At 44.6% G+C, this 15,734-nt stretch overlaps 1 long non-coding RNA gene across 7 annotated transcripts in view; it reads right to left on the bottom strand.

Moving 5' to 3' along the window:
- Positions 1-1,936: 1,936 nt before the first annotated feature.
- Positions 1,937-15,734, bottom strand: part of LOC120888390 (uncharacterized) — a 132,944-nt gene continuing 119,146 nt past the window's right edge. For all 7 annotated transcript variants that reach the window (XR_013429723.1, XR_013429720.1, XR_013429726.1 and 4 more), the window contains one exon: positions 1,937-5,833. This is a non-coding gene — a long non-coding RNA (uncharacterized LOC120888390). The remainder of the gene's footprint in view (positions 5,834-15,734) is intronic.

The following is a 15,734-nucleotide window of genomic DNA, read 5'->3' as shown; positions in this document are numbered from 1 at the left end:
TACCAGTAGTGAACATTGAACAGATTTTGTCCAAAATGTATGCCTTATATAAAAATAAAACATTTATAATAAACACTTTGACAAATGTGAGAGTATAATAAAGTCATTGTCTATACATTACACTGCTGAGGGCCATTGCCAAGTAGGAATGACACATCAAAATTTCCTTGCCAGTGTACCCCATGTTAAATTGACTTGCCTTGGAAATCCGCTGTGACCTTGCATGTGTGTTTGAGAAAGGTGACCCTGCTCAAGGACGAGGGTGGATCCAGGTTTAAGATGTATCCTGCAGGTTTGAGGAAGTATCCAGCTCCTTGGGTTTAGGGCGTTCCCGGTTTAAGACAAGTTTAAGGCATTCCCGGTTTAAGACAATGTGGTTTTAGGGAAGTTTCAGGTTTAAGTTTATTGCTGCTGGGAATAGAGCTTTCCTGCTGCCTGAGTTCCCGTTGAGCTCTCGTGGAATTGAGAAAGTATTTGGGACGTGAATTGTGCGGGCAGATTTTAGATTTCCCCTGAACGTGTGTGGAGGCTGGTGTGAGTTCGGAAATAAAGAATTGCTGTTTGAATCTACAAAGCTGTGAGTGGCTCGTGATCTTGTGCCCAGCCAAGACTGCAACATTACACCTTGATGTATATGAGGATCAGTAAAAGACATTACTCATTTAAATATAGAAAATAAGTAGTTGTCTTTAACTTTTGCTTAAATTTTTTAAACATTATCAAGTTATTTGGTAGAAATATCAGTCATAAATATCATACATGGATAGTGCAGAAACCTCATCTTTGAAAGCATATAATTTTTGTTTTCTAAATCAAAAAGTACTATTTTCATTTTTTAATACTGTAGAAAAGAACTATATAAAATCTATTTTTTGATGTTTAACACTGAATTGTAACATTTTAAACTGTACTTTTTTTTTGTATTTCAATTTATATTTAGAGATTTTTAAACACTGAGCCACATTCCTAAGCCCTCTCTCCACTTTTTCAAATTTTGAGACTGTCTTGCTAAGTTGCTTGAAACCACACTAAGTTGCTGAGGCTGAATTTAAACTTCTGAAATTACTCAGTTTCCCAATTTGCTTAGATTACAAGCATGGACTATCATGCCCAATTTATAGTGCATTTTTTACCTATATTTACCTTATGTATTCAATATGTCTTTATAACTGAATATTTGTTTATATGTTAACACTCATGTATTTTATCCTGTTGTTAAATGACAGACATCACAGTGTTCCACTTGACTAAATATTTTATGTAATAGTAAAACATACTATTGAGTAAATAATACTCTAGCATCTCTTAATTCTTTTAATCAAACTTAAAGTGGAATATAATTTGCATAAGCCAGATCATTATATTTTTTTCTGTTTGTATTTATGCTGAAATTAAGAGCTATAATTAGGACATAGATATAGGAAAATAAGGCCCAGATTTTCATATCTTGAATTAAAATTTTAACATTTTAATTTTTTAACACTTTAACATTTCCTAGTGATTTGAATAGACTGAATTCCCACAAACTTAAAGGTAGCTTTTGCAGGAGAGAAGAACTTTATCTTTCTTGTGTGTGCATAATGGCCTTCTAGACTTCAGCCTCATTGGAAACATTTCATTTTTCTGTGAATGAGGTCAATGATCAGTGTTTTCATGTACATTAGTAAATTCTGACATCACTGTTATTTTATAGGTAGTGTTATTTCAGGGCAAGAATCAGAGAAATGGACCTGGAATCAAGGTTGAGTGAGGCCTTATACTTATGACAAAATAATCAATGAGCTATGATTCATAGTCTTATTTTCTGTGGACCAATTAGTAAGAGATTGTATTGATAAGGTTGTATGTAAAGATTAAGTTTCTTATCTTAAATGTTGGCTTACCAGCTACAATAGGGCAAAGGCTTCTTATACATGGAATTCATACAAAAATCATATTGAATATCATTCACAATTTTATTAATATTACATACAATTCATGAAGAACTGAGTTTAAAATAACATATGGCTAAGAACAAGGTCTTGGGACATTGTACACTCTGTAATATAGACATATTTATACCAATTTAATTATACCTTTCCTATTTGGGTGTCACTTTTCACTGCTAATTAGCAAAGTGACACAGCAAACAAGTTGCTGTGGCCTCAATTTATGTATTGCCCCCAAATCATACAGTTTAACACCACAAATCTTATACCAGTGGTATGGAGAGGTAGAGATTGAATCTGGTTGTGGTGTCCAGAGGTAGGACCTTTTAAAAGTGGCTGCATTAGATAGGTCATCAGGGTGAAGTCCCCATGATTGGATCCTAGTGGCTGTATAAGTAGGGGGTAGGCCAAAGACCCAGGAATGAAAGAAAGCTCCTGCCATGATGAAATGCAGCCACAGGGCCCTTGGAAGCATCTAGGCCATGCTGGTGGGACTTCCAGCCTCCAAACTGCTGCCTCACATATTTGGTTATTTTCCAGGAGCAAATGCCGTATTGATTAAGGGTTTTATTCTGGGTTAGAGGATAAGTGTGAAGAGCTGTGTGTGCCCAGCTCTTCTCACAGTGCTTATGGAGGAGGTGAGTACCATGTCAGGATCTACATGTTTTCTAGGATGGTTTTCCTGTTCCATTTACTGACTTTGGTGAAGAGACTTTCGTTTGAATGAGACTGAGTAATATGTAGCTCACATATGGAGACTTTAACATGATAGGGTTGGGCTCTTAAAGTTTCTCATTTTAAAAGATTAATGATGCACAGAGTTAGAGAGTGAAACACCCTGAAGACAAATATGTCCTGAATACAAACTGCCCAGAACAAGTGGCTTGGTCACATACTAAATGGCAACAGAGCCCAATGCAAACCTTTGATGTAGGCTTTGTGCTTGGTCATGTGGGGAGGCTCTATGCAGGACTCCTTTTACCCTGCTGGAGGGGCTGGGGGTTCTGCAGGCATAATAGCAAATCAGCCCCACATGAGTATCTAGTGTTGCAAGGGAAACAGGGAGAGCTCAGGATGGAGAGCAAGCCTGGGAAGGAGAGCGACACCATTGGTGGAGTTAAATGTGTGTAGTCCATGGCTCCTGCACACCGTCAAGGCAGGCAATCCAGGGAAAGGAGGAGGGGAAAGAGAAAGGGAGAGAGAAAGGTGCTCCGGCTTCCTGATTTGGCTGAAGAGGTCGCAGATGTGGGTGGCTCTTGATGGACTGAGGTGGATGTGTTTCTGACTGAGGAACAGGAAGCCACACTGTCCATAGTTTTTCCTAAACACTTGATTTGAAATAATCCTCAATTCCCTGGAAGTTTCAAAGAAACATGGGTTCTATGGACACTTGGCTCAGCCTCCCAGAGCTGGCATCTGGATTGACCATGCAGAACATCAACCAGGTGGTTAACATCAGTGTCATCCTGGCAACTCTTTCATTGTCACCAATTGGGTGTGCATGTGGCATGTGCTTCCTTAGCCTCACAGTCCCCCATCAGCCACAGAAAGGTGTCTTACCTGTTCAACGTTCCTTCACATCACCCTCTAGAGACTCAGCTCCTCTCCATGCCCCTATCCCTGCTAGCCCAAACTGTCCCCACTCCTCCAAGTTACTTCAGTGGATAAATATATTATGTCATGGAGTCACATAAAGTGTGCCCTCTGAGACACCTCACTGTTATGTGTCCTGGATGTTGAGATCCTCGTAAAGATCAGCAGCTCCTTGGTCTGCCTGGCACTATCTTCTGACTCTCATGAGCCTGGCTTCTTAAACACTTCTAAAACCTCATTAGAGGAGCGCAGGTGGCTGCCAGGGGTGCATTTTGAGGCTGTTTGCTGAGCCTCCACATCTTGTAACGTCTCTCTCCACAGCTCTTAAGAGAGATCTGGCATTGGCCACCTGCTGCAGGGCAGGCCCACAGCCTGCAGAGTGATTGGAGAACTCAGACTAATGGAGTCTTTTGGTCTTTGGGTCTTGGGTTTAAAGTAACAAAAGGGCATGATCACCTTTCTAAGGGCTTTTCAAACACAATCACTTTTTAAATTTCCTTGTTAATTCTAAGAGGCAGAGACTGTCATTATTTTTGTCCACAGAGCATGAATGTGTGACAAGGCACTCAAGCATATTGGGAACCTGCCTACACCACCTATTTTTTTGCTGAGTGCTGGGGACTCAGTGATGACAAGTCACTGCTGTGAGCTAACCTTGTCCCCTCCCTTCTCTCTGCTTATTACATTCCAAAACCTCCATGTGACTGTGTGTGTGTGACAGTAGAATCATGGTCCCAGGATCAACAAGCCTCTGTCCCCTCTGCCTTCTCAGAAGTTCCATGTCTTTGTTATTACAGCCAAAAGACACTTCTGCACATGGGCAGCCCCTTAATGAACCTTTGGGTACTTGCCAGAGCTGCTTAAAGGAACATTTAGAGAGCCAGTCAACTCATAAGTGTCAAAAAGCATTTACTTAAGAAGGCACTGATCTGCAGCTAGGAGCTGGGCATATGATTCTGCCCAGTGGGTTTTTTTTTATAGAAGTGTTTTCTGTATACAGGGCACTTTCTTTGTATGGGCTTTGTTCTGTTTTAATTAAAGACAAGCCTGGGCCTCCATCACCTGCAGAGCCCTCCTGAAGACATGCCTCTGTATTGCACCTCCCCAGGGACATTCTGAGAGCTGAGTCTTCAACATAGGGACCCTGGGGGACAGGCAACATCCAAGCTTCAGCCTGTAACAGGATAAGGACCATTTCAGCTCTGGTCTCAGCTTCATTGACTGAATGAATCTGAATGAAATTTATATGAGGTAGGGGTCTTTGGTTTAAAGTAACAAAATAACCCTAAGTCAGCTTAAACTTGTTTATCAAAGGGAGCAGGCTTGTCTCCTGGGCTGCAGGAGTGAGCCGTGCTGGGTGTAAGATGCTAGGCCCTCCACAGATGCAGGGCTGGAGCCATCTTTCTCTGTGCCTCTCATCTCTACCTCCAGTGGTCATGGCCAGACCACTGCGGGGCCACCTCTGTATGAAAGATGGATGGGGATTTCCTGGAACATTCACCTTTGCATCTGATGACCTTACCTGGAGCAGGCCTCGTGCTGAAAAGCCATGCCATGGTGGTGTTTTTCTGGTTTCATGAAGATGACACCATGCATGAAATGTTGCTTTCAGTCTTGAAGTAAAAAGCTGTCATTAGTGTGGGGACAGGAGCTGTCCAAAATTCAGATGCACGAACTAGTGCCCTGGGCCTCCGAAGATCACAGGCCCTACCTCAAAGCTCAGCAAAATCAGAGTCAAATCACACCTTTTAGTCACTGCCCCTGCACCTGCATATGAGATGCTCTTTTTTTTCTGCCACTCCCATGCCATCCTCCACAATGGCATGGCATTTCCTGTGCTGTCACACTGTCCCTGCCTGTGAAAGGTGTGGGGGATAAAAGACTGTCCTGTGTCTCTGCCATGATATCAGGTTCTTCTCCAATGGGGGACCCACAAGCACCCATTAAAGGCTCCAATTTGCTAGTGAATGGGTCCCTGGCCTTGCTGGTTGTGTGCACTCCAGATGTAGTGGGTGGCTCCTGGGGTGGGGAGCAGATCATCCCGATGGTCCAAGGCCTGGTCACATAATTGCATCATCTTTAAGGGACACTTTCAATAGACTTCTGATTCTGAGTTGGATACCTATCAGTGAGACAGAACGGGAACATGATGCTGAGCACAGAAGAGAGGGACAGACCCAGGCTGGGGAGGCTGAGAAGGGACTGTGGGAGGAAGGCGAGTGCAGCTGGAGTTACACTGTGTTCATGGTGAGGAGTCCATTTGTAGAGAGGGCTGGGCTATTTCTGGCAGGTTTCCAGCACAAGTTTAGATCCTGGGAGAACACAAAGAAGTACTTGCTTTTAGTATTTAGCTCCAGGAAAGAGGCAACATTGACAGGTGGCCATCTGGAAGGCATTTTCTTTCTTTACTAGGCTCCCCATGCTCTGGGGAGTCCCCAGGGTGAGCAGCATTGTGTATTCCTTGGGGGCTTTAGTTTTCATTTACCTGGAGGCATGACACCTCTGCATTCCACTGGAATCAAGGAAACCCTCTCACCTCCACCACCCTGGATGCCTTCTGTCCAATCCCCTGGCTGTGTTTCTTTTAGATATTTCTGACTCAAAGGAAAACCTACCCTGAATGAGCTGGCAGGCGGCAGTATATGTCTATGGGTCCTGGCACCTAGGTGGACATGGGGACTTCTTCTGGTCACTGAACAACACTGTACTGTTAACTGTTTGGGGCATGATCTATCACTTTCATCCTACTTTAAAAAGCCAAGGTCATTATCTATCTGTAGTAGCCTTTGGATAATGGCTGTACAATGATTTTTATACTTGTATTTCTCTGAGAGAGGAAAACTTCTCAGCAGACATTATTAAAAGGTTTTTCATCCATGAAAGCTTAACCAGCCAAACTGGTTAAGAGCACAGTGTCACTGCTTGGTTGCCATGACTGGCATCTTCATCTAATAGCCACCTCTGCTGCAATGAAGATAGCATATCAAAGCTGAAGAATCAATTTTTTTTTCAAATCTGTTTCTGCCAATAGCTCTGGAAATTCATAGCCTCTATATTGCCTTCTCCTCCTTTGAGAGCTGAAGGAAAGAATGGATGTTCTTTTTACTTCAGAGTCCCTGAGGCCTCAGAGTCAAATGATTCAATTTTCTCCATCTGTACACAAGGATGCTTTCAGCCTGACCCCACAGGGATGGTCAGGAGCTGTGGGAAACAAAAAGCTCCTTTGTGTATTCAGAGCTTTTTGCATAATAGGGCCTCTTATCAGTGTGTCTCCAAAAAAATAATAATAATACTGAGCAGTTTTGTACCTGGTTTCCTATCAGGAAAAGGAATTTCACCCTACTTTTGGCTCTGAATTAGAGACAGGGGCTCACACACAGGTTTTCAAGATAATGACAGAATAACAATAATGGTGGGCTCCTTAGAGTGTCTTCCAATCTAATTCACACACCCCATCACACCACAGGCCAGTGCAGAGCCAAGTGCTATTCTTGCACTGTCTTCTCCAGGCTCAAGGTGCTCAAGGAGAGTTCATGTCACTGTGGTGAGGACCAGCCTTTTGGCTACTACACCTCACCTTTGGCTGGGTGATGCTAGTCACCATCCATGGACTGGGGTCTGGGTGACATCAGGAATGTGTCCACTACCAGCCCATCCCTCAGCCCATCCCTCAGCCTATCCCTTAGGCCTGCCTGACTTCCTCTCTTGGCCAAATGAAGAGCATACAGGTCTTGGCTTGTAGGCCCAGGGGATGGCAGGATGACACGGTGGAGGAGCCTTAGTCCTGGGACTGCATGGAACCACTGTTAGGTGATCAGAGGGAGCAGGCCCAGCTCTGGTGGTTAGTTTGCATTTCACAGGCTGAGGCACTTCCTCTGAGAACTGTTCAGTCCCAGAGGGGTTACAGCTCTTCAGCTGGAAGGTGGGATTTCAGGATTGCAGGACACCACAGTATGCAGTCCACTTATGCAGTACCTCCACAGCTGTGCACAGAAACCCAAACTACCACCTCCCTTTATAGAGAGGGTCAGTGATCAGAGAGTTTAAGAAAATCAGATGTGTGGCTTTCTTGGTTAGCTGGGACCCATTCTTATAAATGTCAACAGTAACTCCATTAGCAGTGTGGCCAATTTTTATTTTAAAACATTTTTTGTGGCCAATATTTCAATCTTTCAATATATTTATTTTAGTTATTGCCATTGAAGAAAGCAGTAGGAGAAACTCTGGATTAAAATGAGAATTAAGTTAGGAATTTTATCCACAGGAATGATCTGTTATGAAGTTGTTTTGACAACCTTTCCTGCAGCCAGTGGGAGGGAAACACTCTGGCTGCAGGGATAGAGAAACTCTCTCTAAACTCACATATATGTACATTCAATCACATATTAGAATCAATGTCAGATTGATTTTTCTCTTGTTGGCTTACTACACAATAAAGCAAATGACTCATAAAGAAGAAAGAAAATGTTTTCTTCAATAAGAAACTGTTTAAATATGAAAACATTTTGATAATTGATAGGGAAGGTGATAAAATGGATTTGATACATAAGACTTTTGTAAGGGTTTCGATTAGTGCTGGTGTTTAGTAGTTTCTTCTCTTGCCTCTGGGGCCCATTTCCCTGAAAATTCTTATAAATTAGTACCAACAGTCTTACAGATATTAGAGGATGTTGTGGCTAAAATGAGACACCAGGAACTTTAGATATCTTAATGACCTGAGGTGGGGATGATGAGCCTTTTTATGATTCCAGGGTTTTACTTTTTAATTTTTTCCTTACTTTTTGCAGTCAGGAGCAACATTTTGTATAGAAAATGTTGCTTCTGGAGGCCAGGTGCCTGGGAATCTCAGGAAAAAAACCCTGGCTGGAACCCAGGATGATGTTCAAGTCTGGATGGCTATTGCCAAGGGAAATTAATTGTATTGCAGTTTCTCATTTCAACCAGAGGCAGCCAGCTTGCAGGTAGAGGCTAGGCAGGTGGCAGCTCCTTGGAGACCAGGGTCAGCCAGCTGGCTGGGACAGGCTGGGCAGGAGGCAGTTCCTTGGGGGCTGGGGCAATCATCTGGCAGGGAGAGGCTGGGCAGGAGTCAGCTCCTTGGGGACTAGGGCAGTCAGCCTGATGGGAGAGGCTAGGCAGGAGACAGATCCTTGGGGACTGTGGCAGTCAGCCTGTTGGGAGAGGCTGGGCAGGAGGCAGATCCTTGGGGATCAGGGTCAGCCAGCCAGCTGGGACAGGCTGGCCAGGAGGCAGCTTTGCAGGGACCAGGTTCCTTCCATTTTAAGGCCCTGTCCTTTCCAGGGAATCCAGAGCCCTCTACTGGAGGTCAGGGCCAGAGGTCAATGCTGATGGGTCACCTTCTTTACCCTGCAGTTGAGTTTGCTAATGCTCAGCCATTATCTGTTCTCCTCTCTTTCTAGGGAACCTGCTTGGCCTCTTCACAGCTGCCCACTAGGAGCAGGACTGCTTTTTTAACCTGAGGTGAGTGCAAAAGTGATGTGTATTCCCTACTGTTGAGGTGGCCTTTCCCTTGTTCCTTTGAATGGGGACTGCAGGGGAGTGTGAAGGCTTTGAGGCCTGCAGAACTAGAAGACACCCAGAACTCAGGCTGCCATGACAGGGCCTGCAGCTCATTAGGTGGCGTGCTGGCAAGGTCCACAGGTTATAGAAGGGAGGAGTTTCACCCATGTCCCACCCAGTGCTGGCTCACATGAAGCTCCCAGAGATGAAGCAAATCAACACTCTGAGGGTTATGAGCCCAGGTGTGGGCCTGGAAGGGATGTGCATTCTTGGGGCTGAGATAGAGCTCTGTGATGGTTGTGTCTTTGCTCAAAGGTAGGTTGACATGCTGTCCCTGAGGACAGAATATGAGCTGATTTGGAATTGGGTTGTTGCAGAGTTAGTCAAGGTGACGTCACAGTACAGCAGGGAGTGCCCGAATGCAGGGTGACCATGTTATTATGAGAGGCTGGCTGGGTGAAGAAGGACATATAGGGCCCTCTGAGGATAGAGAAGGAGGCTGGAGCCCGGCAGCTGGGAGGGAAAGGCTTCAAGGTCTGCATTACCATTTGAGCTGGGAGGGCACACGATGGCACCTGGAGGTGTCCCAAGAGCAGGCCTAGTTACCTGTCTTAGTCTTTCGGCCTCCAGGACACAAAGGCTGAGTCTTGAAGTCACCCAGAATGTCCAGCTTTGTTCCAGCAACCACAGGGAGCAGAGGCTGCCAGCATGGCCATTTGCAGGTGCCCAGGCTGGCCAAAGGTGTTGGCATGGTCACCCAGGGGCTGGGCCCCAAGGATTACCTGCAAGAATATCACCTATGGGAATATCAGAGATTCCAGGATTCTGAAATGATTACCTGAGGCTTTCATAAAAATTTCCCTCAGCTAGCTCCACTGAGTGGTGCCCAAAGGTGACTGAGAATCTTGGGAGAGCCTGGTTACAAAGGTGAAGGTGGGGAGTTGCAAGGTCATACTGAGGTCTGCAGGCACTAAGCACTATGGCCTTGTCCTTTGTCTTCCCTGCCTACCCTTTGGCATGCAAGACCTCTATCTGGCCAAGTGTTTAGCTGAGCATTTTTCAGGGCAATCCATGGCAATCTTGTGGTTCCTTTGCCTGCACATCTCTGCCACATGGGTCGGCTTTTTAGGAATCCCCTAGCACATGCCACAGTGGCTGTGGCATGCCAGGTTTGCAGATCCTTGTGAGAAATGCAGGTGGAAATCAAGGAAGGCACTACTTTGGGTTTTGCTTTAAGTTTGAATTTTGATTTTTCATTTTTTAATTTTTTCTTTATTAGTACATCAGAGTTAAACACAGTAGAGGGCTTCCTTTTCAATAATCCCACAAGCAAGAAAGATCATTTTCTCTAACTCAGGCCCCCAAGCGTCCCCTTTTCTCCCTCCTCCTGCCCCATCCCTCCCTGCTTCTCTCTTTCTGTTTAATAGAAAGTGGCATATGTTCACATTTACATATCACTTTCTTTTTTAGTCTCCTTCCCACATCTGTATTTCTGAGTATTGGCCTTTTCAAGAGCAAATGATACTCAAACATTTCAGATTTTTTGTTTAGTTCTGCCCTCCTGCTGTGCACTCTCTGCTTTCTCCTCTGTGGCCAGAAGGTCATTCTGGTGGCTTCAGGAGGTGCAGGGAAGCACCCAGATTACATCAGAACCAGCAGTCTCTGACTCCACTCACCTACTTCCCTTCCTCTGCTCCTGCATCATGTTGAGAGCACCCAGACTTCACCTAGAAACCACCCTCTCCCCAGTGCTGGTGCTTGGCTCCCTTGGCCTGTCACCATATCCTCTACACACTGATCCCACTGCATATCTTGTTTCCTTTCTTCCACAGACTGTGATAAACATCATCAAGCCTCCAGTGGGTGATCCAAAAGGATTCCTGCAGCAGCACATCTGGAAAGACTTGGAGCAGTTAACAAAGACGCTGGGGAAGAGTGCTGATGAGACCACCCATGTGGTCCACCTCATGCTGCACTGCCTTCTCAAAAAGCAGCACCCACTTCCTGACCAGAATAAGCAAGGAGTAAGGGCTGGGTATGACTGCCAAGAGGCCAGGCTTCCCCAGCTCCTGGTATACGGCATGACAGGAATGAAAGCAAGCGCTCTGCTCTCCTTGCAGGGGCTGGAGGTGCTGCTGAGCTCCTCCACATAGCACCTGCCTGGTGGGGGCCTGCAGCACTTATACTTGGTACTTGTGCATACAGCATTAACCTGTGCCCTGGGAGCACGTGGCTCCCTGACAGGTGACATGTGTCCCACTTTTGCTTTTCAGAGATGTCACACTTGTACCCTGACCTAATATGTGCATGTCCACAATTTGTTACATAAACAAAGGAGGCTACAAAACACTGTCTGCCAAGCTAACTCTTCTACTCTAAACATTTAAATCCATGCCAAAAGCAAAGATCTGCGAGGGGACTCTGTAAGTGGTTATCTGAGTGGCATTAGGAGAGATTTCAGTTTCTTTTTGCTTACCTGAAAAAATCTTTTAAAATAACCATTGTAGAAACCATCCACCATTATTTAAAATTTTTAAACATTATTTAAAAGCATACAGATAATAGCAGTAGCAATAAAATGTGTGTTACTCCCACCAGAGAATCTGTTCCCCTTCAGGTGTGTCTTCATCAGAAACCAGCATTAGCATGTGTTTCCATCTTAACACTGATTTTGTTAAACGCCTCTTATTCTGGTGTAGTTTCCACCGCACCTGAACTTGAGGGCCCTAAATTGCTGCCAGCTCCCCAGGACCACCTCTTCCTACAGGCTTGGAGTCAGCAATGAGGTGGCTCTGGGTAGCTGTCAGCATTGCTGTGTCCCTAGGCTTTTTAGCTCACGTCCTGTCCTTAGCCATTTGTTTAAAATACCTTCAAGGCCACAGCTATGGGCTGGAGGGTTGTCAGTGACTAAAGTATCTTCACAAGGTCTAGAGGCTGGTGTTGGCAGTACCTGGTTAACTTAGGAACTTATCACCCCCAAAGAAGTACTATCTCTATTAACATTATTCAGTGTTTGCTGTATAGAGAGTGCTGTTTTTGTTTGTTGGTAACAGACACATTTTTATTTTCTTTGTAGGGCATTAAATTTTAATGCAAGATTGTCAACCATAGGACAGAGAAACAATTGGGGAAAACATGTCAAAGCTCTTCTTCTACCTGAACTGGAGGTAAGTGGTGAGTAGTGGCCACTCTTTAGCCCTCTGTTTAGGAGAGGGTCCCATTCATCTGTGAGCATTGTTGGCCTACTGTCCTCAGGAGGGATGTCAGAGGCCTCATCTGGAGAAAACCCTCCTTCTGCTATCCTCAGGTGTCCCTCCTGCACTGGTCATAAGTCAGGCCAAGATTATCAGGAGTTCTCACAGGGCAGGTGGCAGCTTGCTCTCCACTACTTTTTACAGTGGGATGTGAAAGTAAGAGGCAGAAACCCTCCAGAAATACATTGGCAATCTCTCTGGAGTCATTACTGCTCTGCTGAGAACATCACAGAGCTGACTATCCACAGCAGGACAGGGAAGTCAGGAAGCAAAAGGGCAGTGAAATAAATACCCCTGAGTCTTGCTCTGTTTGTGGAGGCAAAAAACCTATGAACAAGGAACCCCCCCAATCACAGTGACAAATAGCAAAAGTAAGCATCCAGGTTGTGCAGGCAGATTCCTAAGGAGCCACCACGGGGCCACGAGCTGCCCGGTTGTCTGTTACAGTGTCTCATTTGCAAAATGCTCTATTGTTTCTTTATCCAGCATCTAGATAAGACCGTGCTGATCATGAGCATGCTCATCAGCTCCAACCCTGTGGCAAAAATCTTATATGGTGACCCTACAAGCTTCTTGCTCCAACTGCCCCAGAAAAGTGTGGTTCGTTGCTCAAAGATTTGGAGCTGCAGGAAGAACACAGTCAAGTACCTCCAGCACATCATGGAGCAGAAGAGCAGCAAGGAGATGGTGCCCGTGCTCTGGGAATTCCTGTAGAAGGTGTGTCTGCTTCATGGGCTGCCCCGTTTTCCTGGTAGACTTCCCTTAAGGAGGACTGGGAAGCTCTGTGCCTGGGTTCAAAGTCATCATTCTTAGAGGCAGAACCCTAACCCAGCCCCATCAGCACTGTGATTCTGAATGCAAAGCCTGTAGCGTGAGTCTCAGGGACAGCACAGAGGTCTTAAGACACATCTGCTGAAGTAATAGGTGTAACAGGCACATGAGTGAGGTTAGCTGTGATCTATAAGAATTTGAAGTCCAGGAGGGATCACACTGGTCACTCGGCTGTGATGCCTTGTCTTCATCCCTAGATGTGGGAGGTCAACCTTACATGTGACTGAGTTACACTCCCCAGCTGGGTGCTGAGGCTCTCAGCCACAGAAATGTGGCATCCTTCTTGGGTATGAGGGTCGTGGGTGTGTCTTTCTACAGCCCCATGAGTGAAGCTATGCTCACCTGTTCCTTTGTAATATAACCCCTTGCCTTGTTTAGGATAGAATCTTCCATGGAAGTGCCTTGTGTGTGTCCCCTTCTCTTACTATGCTGTTGGGTGTGGCCTACCCAGGTATCAGTCAACCTGCTGACAGTGGACATCATGAAGATACCCAGCCCCCTGAAACCTGACACCTTGCCTCATTTGAATAGCTTCCCTCAATAAAAGGGGTCAGTGCCTGCTCTCACTCTCTCTCTCTTTCTGCGGACCCTTAAGGTCAGAGGAACCATCACAGTGACCCCAAAGAAAAAGGTATTGTGTCTCTTGTGGTTATTTCATGCAACCCAGTTAGCCCAGTTTAACTGGAGTGACCCCTGAGCCTTTTAGTCATGAGAACAGAAACCTGGCACCTAGAAGCTGAGCAGGTGGTCACCAGCAAGTGCTTGCTGAACAGTCAAGAATGCACACCAAAACCAAACCTCCCTGTGACCTGCAGGCAGGAGGCAGTGTGCTGCATGATGGGGCTGTGGGATGTGGAGTCACATCTGCCAGGCCCAGAAACCATCTCCAGCTTTCACCCACTTGAGCTCTCCTGGGCCACAGTAGAAGTTCTCAACACCTTCCTCATGGACCAGTACCACAGCTGGCAGGGAGCAGAATGATTGGGAAATGTCTGGTGCTCACACTAGGAAGGACTTCATGTTAGTGTTATGATCTCTTATCAATACATGGTTTCACTTGACTGAGGATGCTGGATCCTGGCCCTTCAGAACAAAACCCAAAATCACACCAGCTACCACTACAATAGACCTGGTCTTTCCTTTCACAGTCTCACACCCAACAGTGGGCCCAAGAATCAATTTTTAGAAAAAATTTTTCCTAAATTATTTATTTTTATTAATTCATTAGTTGTACACATAATGGGAATCTGTGTGAAATTTCCATGTATGCATATAGCATTCACTGATCTTGTCTCTGTGTCTGGCTTATTTTACTTAATATAACATCCTCTAGTATTATCTGTTTTGTTAAAAATTTCAGGAGTTCATTTTTCTTATAGCTGAATCATATTCTATTATGTATATAAACCACATTTTCTTTACCCATTCATCTGCTGATGGGCTTCTAGCCTGATTCCATGTCTTATTGTGAATGGTGCCACATAAACATGTGCATGCAGTACTTCTTTGATATGCTGATTTCCTTTGGAGTGGTATAGTTGGATCACATGGTAGATCTTTTTTAGTTTGAGGAACCTCCATACTGTTCTCCCTTATGAGATATTAGTTTACATTTCTACAATAAGTATATTAAATTTCCTTTTTCTCTTTATCTGTATTATTTTATGTGGGGTTCATCTATTTTTGGGTGTGGGGGACTAGTGGCAATTGAACCCAGGGCTTTCTTGGGCTTCCTAGGCAAGCAATGCTCTACTACTAAGCTACAGCCCCCCCATCCCCTGCTTTTTTTTTTCTAAAGATAAGGTCTCATTAAGTTGCCTACACTAGCCTAGAACTTGCTGAGGCTGGCCTTGAACTTGTGATCCTCCTGCAAAAGGCTCCTGAGTTCCTGAGTAGCTGGGATTACACACAGATCTTTTTTTTTTTAAATAAGAGCCATTCTAACTGTGGGGGGATGGCATCAGATTATACTTTTGATTTGCATTTCCTTGATGGCTATTGACATTGAGCATTTTTTCATATATTTGCTAATTACTTATATTTCTTCTCTGAGAAGTGTCTATTCAGATCATTTGCTTATTTTAAAATTGGATAACTTTGATTTTTTGTGGTTAAATTTTTTGAGTTATATATTCTGGGTATTTGCCTGCTCTCAGGTGAAGAGTTGGCAGCTATTTCTCTTATTTTATAGGTTGTCTGTTCACTCTGTTGGTTGTTTTCTTTGCTGTGCAGAAACTTTTGCATTTGATGTAATCCCATTTGTCATTTTGCTCTTACTTCCTGTGGTTTGGGGTCCTATCTAGAAAACCATTGCCTGTGCCAATATCTTGAAGGGTTTCCCCTATTTTTCTGCTGACAGCTTCAGAAGTCAAGTCTTATATTTGTTTCTGGAGTTGATTCTTGTGTAAACTGAGAGATGGGGCCTAGCTCAGTCCTTGAGGCAGCTTTTCATTGGAGGAGAGTGGGGACTTGGTCCTGTTCATCAAAATCCCTCATGTGTAGGGCATGCCTAACATATCAAAGATCTTTAGAGATGGCTCCACTTGGTGAAAGGATGAGATAACCCCTTTCCCATTTGCAAGCTTCAGGGTATAATCATGTAAAACAACCC

This window comes from Ictidomys tridecemlineatus, chromosome 13, assembly GCF_052094955.1.
Source record: "Ictidomys tridecemlineatus isolate mIctTri1 chromosome 13, mIctTri1.hap1, whole genome shotgun sequence".
NCBI classification, from domain to species: domain Eukaryota; kingdom Metazoa; phylum Chordata; class Mammalia; order Rodentia; family Sciuridae; genus Ictidomys; species Ictidomys tridecemlineatus.
This window is presented reverse-complemented; position numbering and strand designations above follow the sequence as displayed.